The sequence below is a fragment of the Lycorma delicatula genome, chromosome 9 (assembly GCF_047948215.1).
Source record: "Lycorma delicatula isolate Av1 chromosome 9, ASM4794821v1, whole genome shotgun sequence".
Lineage (NCBI taxonomy): Eukaryota > Metazoa > Arthropoda > Insecta > Hemiptera > Fulgoridae > Lycorma > Lycorma delicatula.
This window is the reverse complement of record NC_134463.1, coordinates 70,330,592-70,344,924: the sequence shown is the minus strand read 5'-3', so window position 1 is coordinate 70,344,924 and position 14,333 is coordinate 70,330,592. Positions and strand designations below refer to the sequence as shown.

The 14,333-nt window shown below is 27.9% G+C and overlaps 1 protein-coding gene across 1 annotated transcript in view; it reads right to left on the bottom strand.

Moving 5' to 3' along the window:
• LOC142329717 (uncharacterized) overlaps positions 1-14,240 on the bottom strand; it is a 39,283-nt gene extending 25,043 nt beyond the window's left edge. Inside the window, exon 1 of the mRNA XM_075374442.1 lies at positions 10,779-14,240. The gene's annotated coding sequence lies outside the window, so the exon portion shown is untranslated. The remainder of the gene's footprint in view (positions 1-10,778) is intronic.
• Between the last annotated feature and the right edge of the window lie 93 nt (positions 14,241-14,333).

The following is a 14,333-nucleotide window of genomic DNA, read 5'->3' as shown; positions in this document are numbered from 1 at the left end:
ATGATATAAGTAATGTGGTTTAATAATATACATATAACTCAAAATTATATTTCTGTAACAACAATAATGTTACCTTTTTAATGGAACAATGTAAAGTTGCCTGCCATCGGTCTTGAAGCATTTTGTGACAATCTGTAAAGCAAACGTGCTCTTCAGTAGGCAAAGTCAGCGTTCTTTAGTAGGCTTTTTTAAGTATTTAGTCTATTATGTATATATTTCAAAATATATTACTAAAATGAAACCTACCTTATATGTATTTGAATGATAGTACAAAATCAAACCTGATGTATGTGATTGTAGCATAATCAATCCTGGTTAACAAAATTGGCAATGATGTTTTCAAATATCAGTAATTCCAAAAATTTCAAAATAGTCTTGTTTGGGTCATGGTTCCAGAGGCTTAATGTGAATGAATATTTGCCCATCTGTTAATATGTGTTTCTGTTCCTGCTTGGATATACTTTACATACAAATGCCTATCTTATTTATTAAGAAATTTACTGAAAGACATTCTACGGCATTAATTTAAATTAATAAAATATTTAAATTCATTAGAAGCAGAGAAGAGATTTTTAAATGTTTAACAAAAGGAAAAATATTTTTAATGTTATCATAGTTTAATTCAGTCATGTTTCTTAGAAGATTACTAATGTTAATGGAAAGTGCTATAAAAAGTGTTCTATATATTAATTACAATTTAGGTACACTAGAATAATGGGTTTAAAAAATTAGTTTTAATAGACAGAAATTTTTATTAAAATTGACCAAGCAAGGTACATATGAAGCAATTTATTTATTTTTTTCATTTACTATAATATTAATTATTAACAAAAGTAATATTCATATTTAAATTAGTAACAAAAGTCAGCACATACAACTTTAATAGAATAACATAAAGCACACATATCCTAATTATAAATGTATTCCAATACAGTTAAGTATTCAACATGAAATGGGCGGAATGCAAAACTATTTTCTTGTTAAAACAATAGGAAACATTGTACGATTGGCTTAATTATCAGATAAAAGCCAGAACTTAGAGTTTATTAAATAAATATTTTTCTTTATATACAATTTTATGCAACAGAATTAATTCTAGATTTAACTCACACATTTTTATATTCAATAAATTAAAATTAAATGCAGAACATATAAAAAAAATTTCCTTTGAAAATTTAATATTTACATCTGATCCTACTAGATGCCCAATGTCCCATACTGAGAATATGGCACCTTATAGTTAGTGTTACTGATTTTTTTTCCTGGGTGAAAAATGCTTTCATGTTATCATCACCCAAGTCCAAACTATTTATAAATAAAATCAAATACTTTCTGCCTGTTCAATAAAGCCTACTTCTTGGCTTAAGTGTCTGCTAGGTAAAGCTGGTCCTTTTAATCTCAACTGAGATACCCAAATACAATGATAACCTTTTTTTTTTTTTTTAAACAATTCTTAAAAACTATGTGGAAAATCTTACAATAGACCACCAAAACTTCCTCTACAAAACAGAATTACTGAATTGTACTGTTTGTCAAATAGTCAAGCTTGAACTGAATATTTATCCTTTTTTTCAAGTTTTACAAAACAATTATAAAATGAATAAATTTCATAACATTAGTGATCATCATACTATTGTATAATAAGCGAGCTGAAGGTTTGTCCCTGTCTTTGACAACCGAGCTGTTGGCTGGCTGAGACAGGACGGGCGAGTGGGGTTTGTTGTACTATCTACCAGATGAGATCATCTGATTACTAATAACATGCCACATTCATATATAAAATGCATACACAACAGTGTTATTTATAATTGTAATCTAACCAGATGACATTATCTGATTATAAATATATCACACATTTGTATAGAAAATGCAAAAACATACGAATCTTGTTGTTACAGTTTAATTGTGAAATTGTGTATGTCATGTAAAGTTAATCTGTTTATACTCATCTGTATTTTGGTTTTTCATTTGTTGAGTGCATTATCCTGCATAAAATATTTTTTTCGTTGTATTTTAATATTAGTGAATATTTATCTTTTCCCATATTTTTAATGTTCTCCAGCCAGTTTTGAAGGGTTTTACATCAAAACTTAAGAGAAGAAAAACTCACCATAGTCAAGCTTGGGAAATTATATGGAATGTTAATCAGTTTATGGAAAGAGGGCCAAACAGTTCCAAGCGTGCAATTTATTATTTCTGTGAAAAAGTGTGCACCGCTGCTGCTTACATATGAGTTTTTGGCCGGAACCGTTAAAACTATTAGAAAGAAAAGAATGGGATGTAGAAGGGTTAATGCATCTTTCAAACCCCCAAAAAAATGAACATTCCTGTTCATATTTTTTGCAAGATTACACCAAACATTAACAAGATTACTAATTTAGATGGTTTTGAAGAATGTTTAGTCAGGCAAATTGTTTACAATTTCTATTTTCAAGAAAAGATGCTTACTACAGCTAAATTTGTTTGTAATAAATTGAGGGAGGCTATTAATTTTCAGAGTGCTGGAGTGTCCGGAAAACTTTTAAATCCTTCGGATTTCGATGGAGAAAAACAAAAAATAGAAATATCCTTATCGAAAATGATGAAATATGAGAACAAAGAGTACATTATTTAAGATGTATTAAACATTTTTTTTTCCGTGGGAGGAGGGAAAATCTATTTCAGATGCCCATATTACTGGGTGTGTGAGGTTTCCTGCCAAAAACTCTCACTAGAAAACCTCCCCCTCAAAAAACATGTCCTAGTACTTGCCATGACATTTTGTTTTTTGAGGTTTTTTTTTTAGTGAGTTTTTGGTGGGAAACCTCACACACCCAGTAGTATACAAGCTGCTGGATAGTATACAAGTCTGACAGCAAATTGTCCCTCCTCCCACAGAAAAAAAAGTTTAGTACATCTTAAACAACATATTCTTTGTGAAGAAAAATGTCCCATTGTTTATGCAGATGAAACATACATTTTACTTTCTCATAACTCAAAAAAAATGTGGTCAGACAATTCTAATCAGGGTCAATAGGAGACTTGAGTGATAATTGTGCATGGTGGCAGCAAGATGGGATCATAAACAATGATATGGAAAAGTAGCATGTCAAGTGGGGATTATCATGAAAACATGAACTCTGAAAATTTCATGAAATGGGTGGAAAACAAACTATCCAAATCTATCCTGCGATTGGTTGTAGAGCTGGATAATGCTGTGTATCATAATAATCAATATGATAAAGCACCTACCAGAAAATCTAAGATATTGGAAACAGTATCTTGGTTACAGGAGAAGCAAATATGATTCATCCTAAAATGTTTAGATTAGAACTTTACAAACTAGTTAGTTATGCTGCACAAACCAAGGTATAAGATGTATATTTTGGATCACCTACTGTAAGCTCACAATCATACTGCCACTCACCTACCACTGTACCACCTAGATCTAAACTCCATCAAAATGATATGGGCAAAAGTAAACGGATATGTGACTCAAGAAACATCACATTCAAGTTAAATGCTGCCATAACACTATGTGAAGAAAGAATTTACAATACAACAGAGAAACATTGGTCACTGATATGTGAGAATGTGAAAATACTAGAAGATGAAAATTTAGAGAAAGAACATTTAATTGATGATGTTAAAGAAGAATTTGTTATCAATTTACGAGAAAGTAGTGATTATACAGTGATTATTCATCTACAAGCAAAGATGATTTCGACAACAAAGATTTAGCAACACCTTTAGAGTAACAGTAAGTCAAAATAAATATATTTATGCTATTAGCATTTATTTGTAGTGAAAATAAGTGAAATAAAAACAAGGACAAAAATAAAATACAAATAAATTAATATGTGGAGTTAATAAATATATATCGTGTATAACATACAAAACATTAGAAGTAAAAAGAAATGAATATGAGCAGGTAATGCACGTTTTTTTTGCACGACTAGTATACCAGACATAGCACTTGGTGAGGGGCAAACTTTCAGATCACGTATTGTAACTTTACCCACTAACTCTGCACTAAGAAATAATTACAAATTATATACAATATTACTGTTTTATGTACAAGTTAACTTATTTATAATTTCATAGAATAACAGTACAATTTTATGAAATAAATAATCCTATCTATTACATATTAAGGAACTTAATATGTGCATGAATGAAATAATATGTGCATGAATCATTACCTATTAATAATAGGTCGATTAATGATGTGTTTCATTACACATGTCAACTTTTTAGATTCTGAAATGAGGGTTTCTTAATATTTTGTTTGGCAGTATGAGCACATAACATCAACATCAAGCCGTGAGATAAATATATATTTGGAATCTCATATACAGTTACAGTTAATTTATAGGACAGAGACTCTATCGCACCTCATTTGTGTGTTTTTCTAATCACATTCTAATTTAGATATTAATTTTATCAGGTTTTAATGGTTAAATTTGAGTTTCTATCATTTATAAATAAAAAGCTAAAAAAAGTCATACTGCATGTTACAATGTTCAACTAAATTTGGAAGAAAGTATGTTCAGTGACATTCCAGGAGATACTAAGTGCTCAGTATGTTCTGTATTCTTTTGTCAAAACTGTTTTTTATTTAACATAAACTAATAAATAATCTTTCAGTTTTATTTATTAGTTTGTAGTTTATTAACATAGCTTACCTCAATACATTTTATATTTTTCACATATCTTAATTTTCTTTTACAGATGTTCAGCAGTTTTAAAATTTTATAAAAAAACTATATTTTGATAAAATGTGTTCCTGTAAATAATTAATACTCAATTAAACTTACTGTTTTTAAGAAGTACTTTATAAAAATTGAGCATTTACACATTTCATCTAGCAAAAATCTGAACAAACATAAATAAAAAACAGGTCCATATGAACCAACTAATCATAATCTTTTAGCAATAGGTAAATTGTAACCAATTTTAGGTAAGAAACTATTGCATTACATTCCATTAACCAAAAAGATGCTAACATCTGCAATTTATATCCTATGTTATGTGATATTCCACTTTTATGGAATTAATACAGTAAGAAAAAATATGCACCATTGGGAAACTATGAGATCCTATTTGACATCCTTCGGCCATAAAAATCAATTACTTATTTCTTAAGATAGTAAAAACAAATATATAAAATGCTGAGTTAATTTTTCTAAAAATGTATAGCAACCATTTAGGATTAATTAGATTTTTTCATAGGGCCTGTTAATAACATTAGACGAGACTCCATATGGAATCTCATGGCAGCCAAATTGTTAAAGAAATGAAATTATAACTTTAAAACAACTGTTAATTCTGTTCTTCAATAAAATAAAGATTTCATAGTTTAACGTAAAATAAAAATTTAGATATAAAAAAATTTATCCAAGTTAAATTGTACATATGTTACAACTTTATAATTAAAAAAATTATTTATGCAATTTCCTAACAATTAATTTAATACAGAAACTCTGGTAGTAATATTCTATCTGAAATCCAACTTTATTTGACTTAACAAATAAAATGTTACTCTGAATAAAATAACTAACTATACATGATGTAAATGATTCATACATTATATTATTTTACATAAATATTATAATATGAATTATTATTACTAATATCTAATCATCTGCTTCTTTAAATATATAAATAAGCATTATTTTCTTTCTCTTTGCTTCTAGTACACTAGAACCCCAGTTAATTCTGATATACTGCTTAAACACTCAATAAATAGTTAAATTGAATTTTACTGAAATTTAATTTATAGCATGCATGCAATAATTATCCTTGATCTTTTCTGTAGTTAATAGTTAGTATTTTTTATCATAATAAATGTATCGAAATAAATTGTGATATGCACATGCTCGTAATGAAATAGAAATAAATTTACCGCAGAGCAGGAGTAAGAGTGACGAGGGCACCTAAAACTAGCAACTGTGTGATTGAACAGATGTATTTACACTTTTAGAAATGTTGACTATCAACAGAAAGGATTCTGTATTCTTACTGTTTACCAATAAAATCGTTTGAATTCTTTTTCTAGAAAAACTGAATTTTTTTCTCTAAACAAAAATATTTTCATACTTTTTTTAAAAATACTTATATACTTTTCCCTATAACTACAATGTCCATATATTGAATGATACTTAAGAAAAACATCCTGATTTTAATATTTAAATCAGTAACAAATACACTTCTAGTTAATTTTTTAATTTGATCTCTTTTGTGCAACCTACAACTCACACCTCTCTAGCCTAGTTTAATATTATGCTACTTTACCTATAACAAATTTTTTTTATCATAAATATAAAAACATAGCAATCAGATTTAAAAAAAGCATCAGTATAATAAGCAGGATTCTACTGTACAAATTACTGGTTAATTACTGACAAAATTGAACAACATAATTAAAAAAATATTTTATAAATTTACATTTTTATATAAACATTTATAATTTAATAATAAAAATAGCTTTTATTAATAAAATATTTATCAATTTTTAGATTTTATGTTGCCTGTTAACTATTCACACAATTTAACTTATACAAAAATATACTTGTAATTTTTTTACGGAAAAATTATTTCATTAGTATTACAAAAATAATTCACTGCTTAATAAAAAAAATAGTAGTAATTCATATCATGAAATTAATTTTTATTTAACTTTTGAAAAAATTCTGTAATTTAAGTAGTTACCAAAATTACTCATTTAAGGAAGGAAAATAGAATGTTTTTTAAGAAAAATAAGAATGTACTCCTCCATAGAGTAGGTGATTAATACTAATACTGATCAATTTTTAAATGAACTATTAAGCTTATTATATTTAAATAAAGAAATTTCCAACTTTACTAGTCATTACTATCATTAATTATATACACAAATTTTATAATAAAATATATTACAGAATTTTGAGACATGTTTTCCTTGCATAAAACTATTGATTTTTTAATGGCCAACCACTAAACCAAATTTATTGTAATATGTTTTAAAAACTTATGTAATACTTTTGTCATCTTTTACAGCCAACATTATCAACAAGCTTTCATTTTTGTGTGTTTATAAAACATTTCATAATGTTTAAATGTGTCAAGATGTGGCTTCTTTTGTATCTTGACACATTTAAACATTATGAAATTTTATATAAACACACAAAAATACTGAATGATTTACTAAATAACAAGATGCAAAAAATTGTATTAAATTACATTTAATTTGTTTTATTTTCCCATCAAATTTTTTTTCATTGATCAAAATGTTAATCATTGCAAAATTATTTTTTTCTTGAATCTCCTTTTTAACACTAATCCATCTATCAATTTCCAATCACAATCTATTTTTTAATACTAACCTCTCAATTTTAGACTAATTGGAGTAAAGAAGCCTATCTATAATAAAATTGAAGTGAAACTGATTTGGGTTAACTTCATTTAAATAAATATAAAATATAGGGTTTGTTTTAGAGCCTAGCATATAGAAGGTAGATCAACCACATCTATTAGAATTAATGGACATTTGGATTGTCCAACAACAGTCTTTCAACTGTTGATTAGCATCTGCATTTGTGTAAATTAGTGCTGTAAACCTTCGTTTTTACTCTACATTCTTTCTGATAATTAACTCTGTATATCACAAAGGTTATCTCATATTAGTCTATCCACTTATAACTATTTAAATTTTTTTAAACTTACCTTGTAAAGTAAATATTCTAAGCCAATAATTCAGCAGAAAGCAAACATTAACATTAGAACAAGCACATATCAACTTTAGTTTATTATATTCAGTTTGGAAGATATGTTAATAATTAGTGCTGGTAAGGTAAATCTACGTTACAGGAGATAGATTGCAAGTAAAAATTGAAAATTCATATATATATATATATATGAATTTATTTTCATGTATATATATATGTGTGTAAAAATATTGTAGAGCTTTCTACACAAGTCTGTGAAATCAAGTTTTTATAATGCTGCTAAAATGTAAATGAATTAAGCTACGAATAAATAATGCTTAAATTGCACGTCAACAGTACATTATGGACTGCAGTAGCATAGTAATAGTTAATTTGGCTCCAAATGTTGCTGTTTTTTTTTCCAGCTATTTCTCTATACCCTTCAATATTGCCTTTTCTTTACCATTTTGGGACTGCTAATAATAGTTAAATTACTGACCACACAGTAGAATTTCTTAACTTTTGTATAACAAAAAAAAAATTAATTTAACCACATCTGACCGACTTCTTCAACTTCCATATAACATCATTAATACTCTATATAAATTATTTTACAAAAAGTTGTATTTGAAAGAATTTATCTAATTAATCTCAGAGCCTAAAGCTCACATCATAATCTCTTTTCTTTTAATAACCCATTTCAAATATTCTTGTATTACATTCTACCTAAAATAACTACGTTTATAGAAGCATATGTGTAAAAGAGAATCACATATTGATCTATTGTAAGTATACCTGCACTGTACCTCTACATTGGTAATTATAGCCCTTGTTATAATTTTATGGAATGAAAAATACATATACATATTAAACGGCAAATTAAATTAAAACATACATTTATCTAATTAAACATGAAGCGAGTATTTATGAAATGATAATTGTTGGCTCAGACAGCTAAAAATATTACTACATCATATTTAATAATATTATATATATATTGTTTATACACAAAAACATATTGCTCAAGTAGGAAAAAATTTGAAGTGGTGTCCATGCAGAGATAAAATACTGGATTAACAAATATCCAGTAAAGTACGATGCTATATATCATAAATACTATATGACCCAGAACTACATTATCATTTAATTCATTATATTGAAGTGTATATATTTTGAGCTTTTGAAATGATTTAATTTTATATATATCAATTTTAATGAATGTAATAAATGATATAATAAAAAACAAGACTGATCTCCTTTCTAAATGGTATAAGAGGTATTTGATCTATATAAAAAAAAACATTTTCATTGTCTGTTAAATCGAGATTACTATTGTTATGACTACAATATATAAAACTAAGATTAAAGTAAATACAAAGGTAATAATTACATAAGACATCGACTCAACAGTTTTATTGAATATGAATTCTTGATTTAGCCTTAAAACATTAAGGCTTAAAACTAAATACTATTCTCTAAAAAAAAATTAATTTTACTAAATAGAAATCAGCTTTCTAACTTAACTTACCTTGATACATATGCAATAATATTTTTTTAACATTCACCTTTTTGTCTGAAATTTTTATGTTTTTTAACGTATGATATTATCTGGATAAATTCAAGAAACTGCTTATAATATACCATTAACTTGATCTATATTTTTTTTATAATACATGTAAAAAATACTTCAGATTTTTTTTGGACATTATCATGCACATATACCAATGCAATGCAGATGACACTTTGTTGATAGTGGTGCCTTGAAATCATTAGGAAACCCCTTAAGTATGTCAAAGGTAATTTATCTGTGATGTGTCTGTTAACTTGTATATTACTTTGATATATTTGTAACTTTATATCATTGAGCATGATAAGTTAACTTTTATTAACTGTAAATTTTCTACATTCTATAAGGTGATTAATTTGAAAAGGTTGATTCTGTTCTAATTTGTTGTCTGTATCTGCAGTGGGATGCCAGTTATCTAAATACTGACTTCCAGGATGTCCAACTATCTGGACTGCTTATTCATACTAGGCAATTTAAAACCAGTTATCAATGAAAAGTCTGGTAAGACTTGAATAAACAAATATTCATGAGCTCTCTAAGTAGTAAAAGAAAAGTCTAGTAAGATGCTTAATTTCCCAGATGTCTATCTGGACTGCTTATTCACACTAGACAATTAAAAACAAATTAAATTAATACACTATTTAAAAAATCTAAATAATGTAATAATAATAATAATAATACACCAGTTATCAATGAAGTCTTTTTTCTTTCTTTTTTTTTCCTGTTTAGCCTCCGGTAACTACCGTTTAGATAATACTTCAGAGGATGATATGTACGAGTGTGAATGAAGTGTAGTCTTGTACATTCTCAGTTCGACCATACCTGAGATGTGTGGTTAATTGAAACCCAACCACCAAAGAACACTGGTATCCACGATCTAGTATTCAAGTCCGTGTAAAAATAGCTGGCTTTACTAGGACTTGAACGTTGGAACTCTCGACTTCCAAATCAGCTGATTTGGGAAGACGCATTCACCACTAGACCAACCCGGTGGGTTATCAATGAAGTCTAGTAAGACTTTCCCAAACAATCATTCTTCTTCTATTTATTATTATTACTGTTCTCTTGATTATTAATTTATTTATAAGAAATCTATTATATCTAACTTCTACTTAACTCAGATTATTACATATTATACATGTTTGTATAATATATTTGAGTATTATTGTTTGATTTTTGTTTTAAAGTTCACTTAGGTCATGAGACCATTATTTGGTGGCCGATCAAATCAGTATTCACAAATTATGTTAATCATAATTCATAGTCTTACACAGCAATGGTTCCTTTTCAGTATTTGTTACAATTAAAAATTTTGCATTTTTCTATTTTAAATTATTTTTTTTTTTTTAAATCTGCAAGTGACACAAATGAGTTTTTTATGGTTTTAATAAGTCTTTAATGGATCCTACATAATCTAAATTAATATAATTTATTTATCTCATGTTTTGGCAGTTTTACGACATGTTCTTTTTTAAATTATTAAAAGTAAATAAAATTAAAAAATTTTGAATAACCAAAAATAAAAAATATTAATTATTACAACTTACAAACATTCAGAGTCGTTTTGAAGAAACATATTTACTGCAGCATCCTCTGGAGGCTTATAACCATAAAATTAATCTAAGAACCTGCTCTGAGGTGATACCTATGTCATGCAGAAAACTGCATCAAAATCAACCCAACTGTTTTCGAGAAACACATCTACTGAAGTGCCACCTGGTGGCCTATAACATGAAGAAGCTGCTCTGAGTTGATACCTATGTAATGCAAAAAACCATATTGCAATCAGTCCAGTAGTTGTTGAAAATAGTTAACACACATATACACACAACCTCTTATCCCAAACACATATACTGTCTCTGTTTCGTCGTGGGTAAAAAAGTTAATTTTTCCATCATTTTTGTGTCTTACACTTGATTTAAAAAACTGATATTTTAACAATTTTAAAAACCTTACATTAGTCTGTTTGAACTAACGTGATAACTTAACTGTTACTGCATAATGATTACAAAATTTTAATTTTGGTAGTCATTTTGAGGTGAACCTGATGGCCAATTGCGGCCATTTGTGTATTTTTTTAACCCTCTAACAATGCTTAATCCGAATCCAAGAGACAAAAAGTGTTCACACATGTACATATCGAATTTAATAACAAACTCTGTTCATTTGTTGAAAATCTGTCTAAAATAATTTTAAAATCTAATAAAAAATGTTATGTAAATAACACTTTACTTCTGCAGGTAATTAATTTAGATAATTTTTGTTTTAACTGGATTTTTTACTGACTTTTCTTGTAGTTCATTCAACACAAAACATACATAAATTTTCGCTTGTGTTAAACTAATTATAAAATTAATGTCTGATAAGAATGATGGAAACATTAATTAGTAAACCATCAACTATGATGAAATTATTTCAATCAAAAGCCATCACACGAAAAAGCTCATGAATGTTTGTCTATTCTTACTGTAGTGACAAAAAGATAAGTCTACAGATTCTTTATTTAACATAATTACAACATCTTTTAGCTCATAGATCAACATAAAAGCAAATACAGATTACAGATTTTTTTACGAACAAATGATTTAAAGGTCAAGTTTTGATATTGAATGTCAACAAGTTTTATTCTACAGTGTGGCCAGGAGGTCACTGTACCCCTAAAGTTAACAAAAAATATGAGTTAGAATAAGTGTTTAGAACACTATTTATTGTATTTTATTTAGTCTTTTACAATGTCACACACTCTACGTAAAAGATAATTGTGCTAAAATGGCTGATGCGAGTAGTTACAAAGTCGAGGAATGGTTAGTGACAACTCTACATGATGGGTTCATGAACAACAACATACGAATCAAACAATGAAACTAATTAGCGATATGGTTCAGCAAGACTAATAAGCCGCCAACACGAAAAACAACAATCTTGGCTTGGGAAAAATGTGTGTTTGAATTAGGCAATGTTAAAGATACGCCATGGAGTGGATAAAAGTTAACACGGTTAGAAACATGTGCTGCTGTTGCAGTTTCCATTGAACAACCCCCAATTAAATCAACTCAAACAATCAGCTGAACTTCGTATACCGTGGACGACAATGCAAGACCATATGAAAAAGGACTCTGAAGTTAGGTCATTTCATCTGATGTTCATCAATGAAATGTCAGATGTAGAAATGGAACATCACGCTGCATCCTGCCGGGCTTTATTAGAAAACTTCTCCGCTGCAGTGCACTGTGGAAAGGTGCTTTTTACTGACGAATGTGCAATCTATCACAATCTGCATGCCAGAAGTGTGTTATTTTGGGCAAAAGAAAATCTTTATAATGCGACAGTATAGGAAACAAATTCACTAAATGTCATGATAAAGGCTGGAATGAGAGCTCATCATTTATTTGGTCTTTATTTTTTTGATAGGCTAGTGAATGCACTATCTTATTTAGAGAAGTTGGAGACATGGTTAATACCACAACTTCAAGAGAAAAATCTTATGAACAAGTGTAGTTGTAGCAGGATGGGGCACCTGCACATTTTGCTCTATCTGTCGGTGGGTTTCTGAATGAAAAAATTCCAAGATGGTGGATTGGCCACAGTAATCCAACATCACCAGCTTTGTTATCTTGGCCACCACAAAGTCCTAATCTCACCACACCAGTTTATTTTGGCAAATCATCGAGGCTCAAATCTGCATGTCACACCACAAATGAAGAATTGCATGATTTTGTAAGATGCCTTCCAAAACATAACACTGGAAATGCTTCATCGCATGTCACAGAGGGCATGGTGACATAGAATTGTGTGTGTGAAATGAAGGCAAACATATAGACCAACTGGACCATTAAAATTAATATTACGTATCAAGTAAATAAATAAAATAATTCATTATTATATCATATTTTTCATTTATAACTCAATGAAATTTTTAGTTCTAATTTTAGGGAGTATGGTGACTTCCTGGCCACCTGTATTAAGTAAACTGAATTTCTTTAATTTTTTGTAGTTTTTAAGAAACTGTATTTTTTATAACACAAAGTAACTTAACTCAATCTCTTTTAAATAATTTTATGTTAGCGTTTTTTTAATAAGATTTTAAATGACTTTTTTAATAAAACATTAAAGTAGTAAATTTTAATCTCTTTTACATCAAGTTTTATAAATTCTGATTCTTTTATTAGCAAATTTCTACTCATTAGATTTTTTGTAATTTATTAATGTATTTTTTGTTAGTATATGTTCTAAGTATCTTTTTTTTTCTTACTGAAATATCATCTTTTTCTATATTTTTGTCTTTTTTATTATATGTAACAGCCATTAAACATTAGAAATGTCTGCATGTATCATAAATCATTTTTAATCTGTTAACTTATCTGGATTTCACCTTGCAGAGGTCAATCTGGATAATAGGCATTCCACTGTATATGTAAAAGTATGCCATTAATAAAATATGTAATTTCATTTTGTGACTAAAGCTTACTTAACACCAATTAAAAACTACAATATTATAAAACAATACATTTTACAATGGTGTTGATAGATTTGAATAGTAGGTGGATTGTAGCAAGAGATTTTTATAACAAATTAACAAGTATTAAAATCTAATAAGTGCTGTATAAATAAATATTTTCTGAATAAAATCTATTACAGTAATGACAGATCTAAAAGAAGTACAAGCAAGATGGCAAATTAGTTTTAAGATCTAGATGGAAAATAAAGCTGCATTTGGAGATATTCTATAACTTAATCACTGTTAACTTTTGGATGAATGATATATCTGTAAAATGTTCAGTTTTTGTTAATTGGGACACAAGTTTATTTCAACTTCTTTTAAGTTAAGCTAAGAAAAACAAACTGTATATAGGTCAGATGTACGCATTTTTAAGATTTTATCTAAATTTTTTTATTACACAAATTTATCTTCCATTTCTTTCTTTTAAACACTATTTTTTGCAAATATAAATCACAAATTAACTATATTTTCAACATCTCTAATACCATTAATTTACAATCTCTTCAGCAAAAGATAGTCCTATCAAGTTAATGCATTAATGAAACATTCCACAAACAAACCGCAGCTGTTCTTTTTAGAAGGAAGATCAGCCTATTGGCAA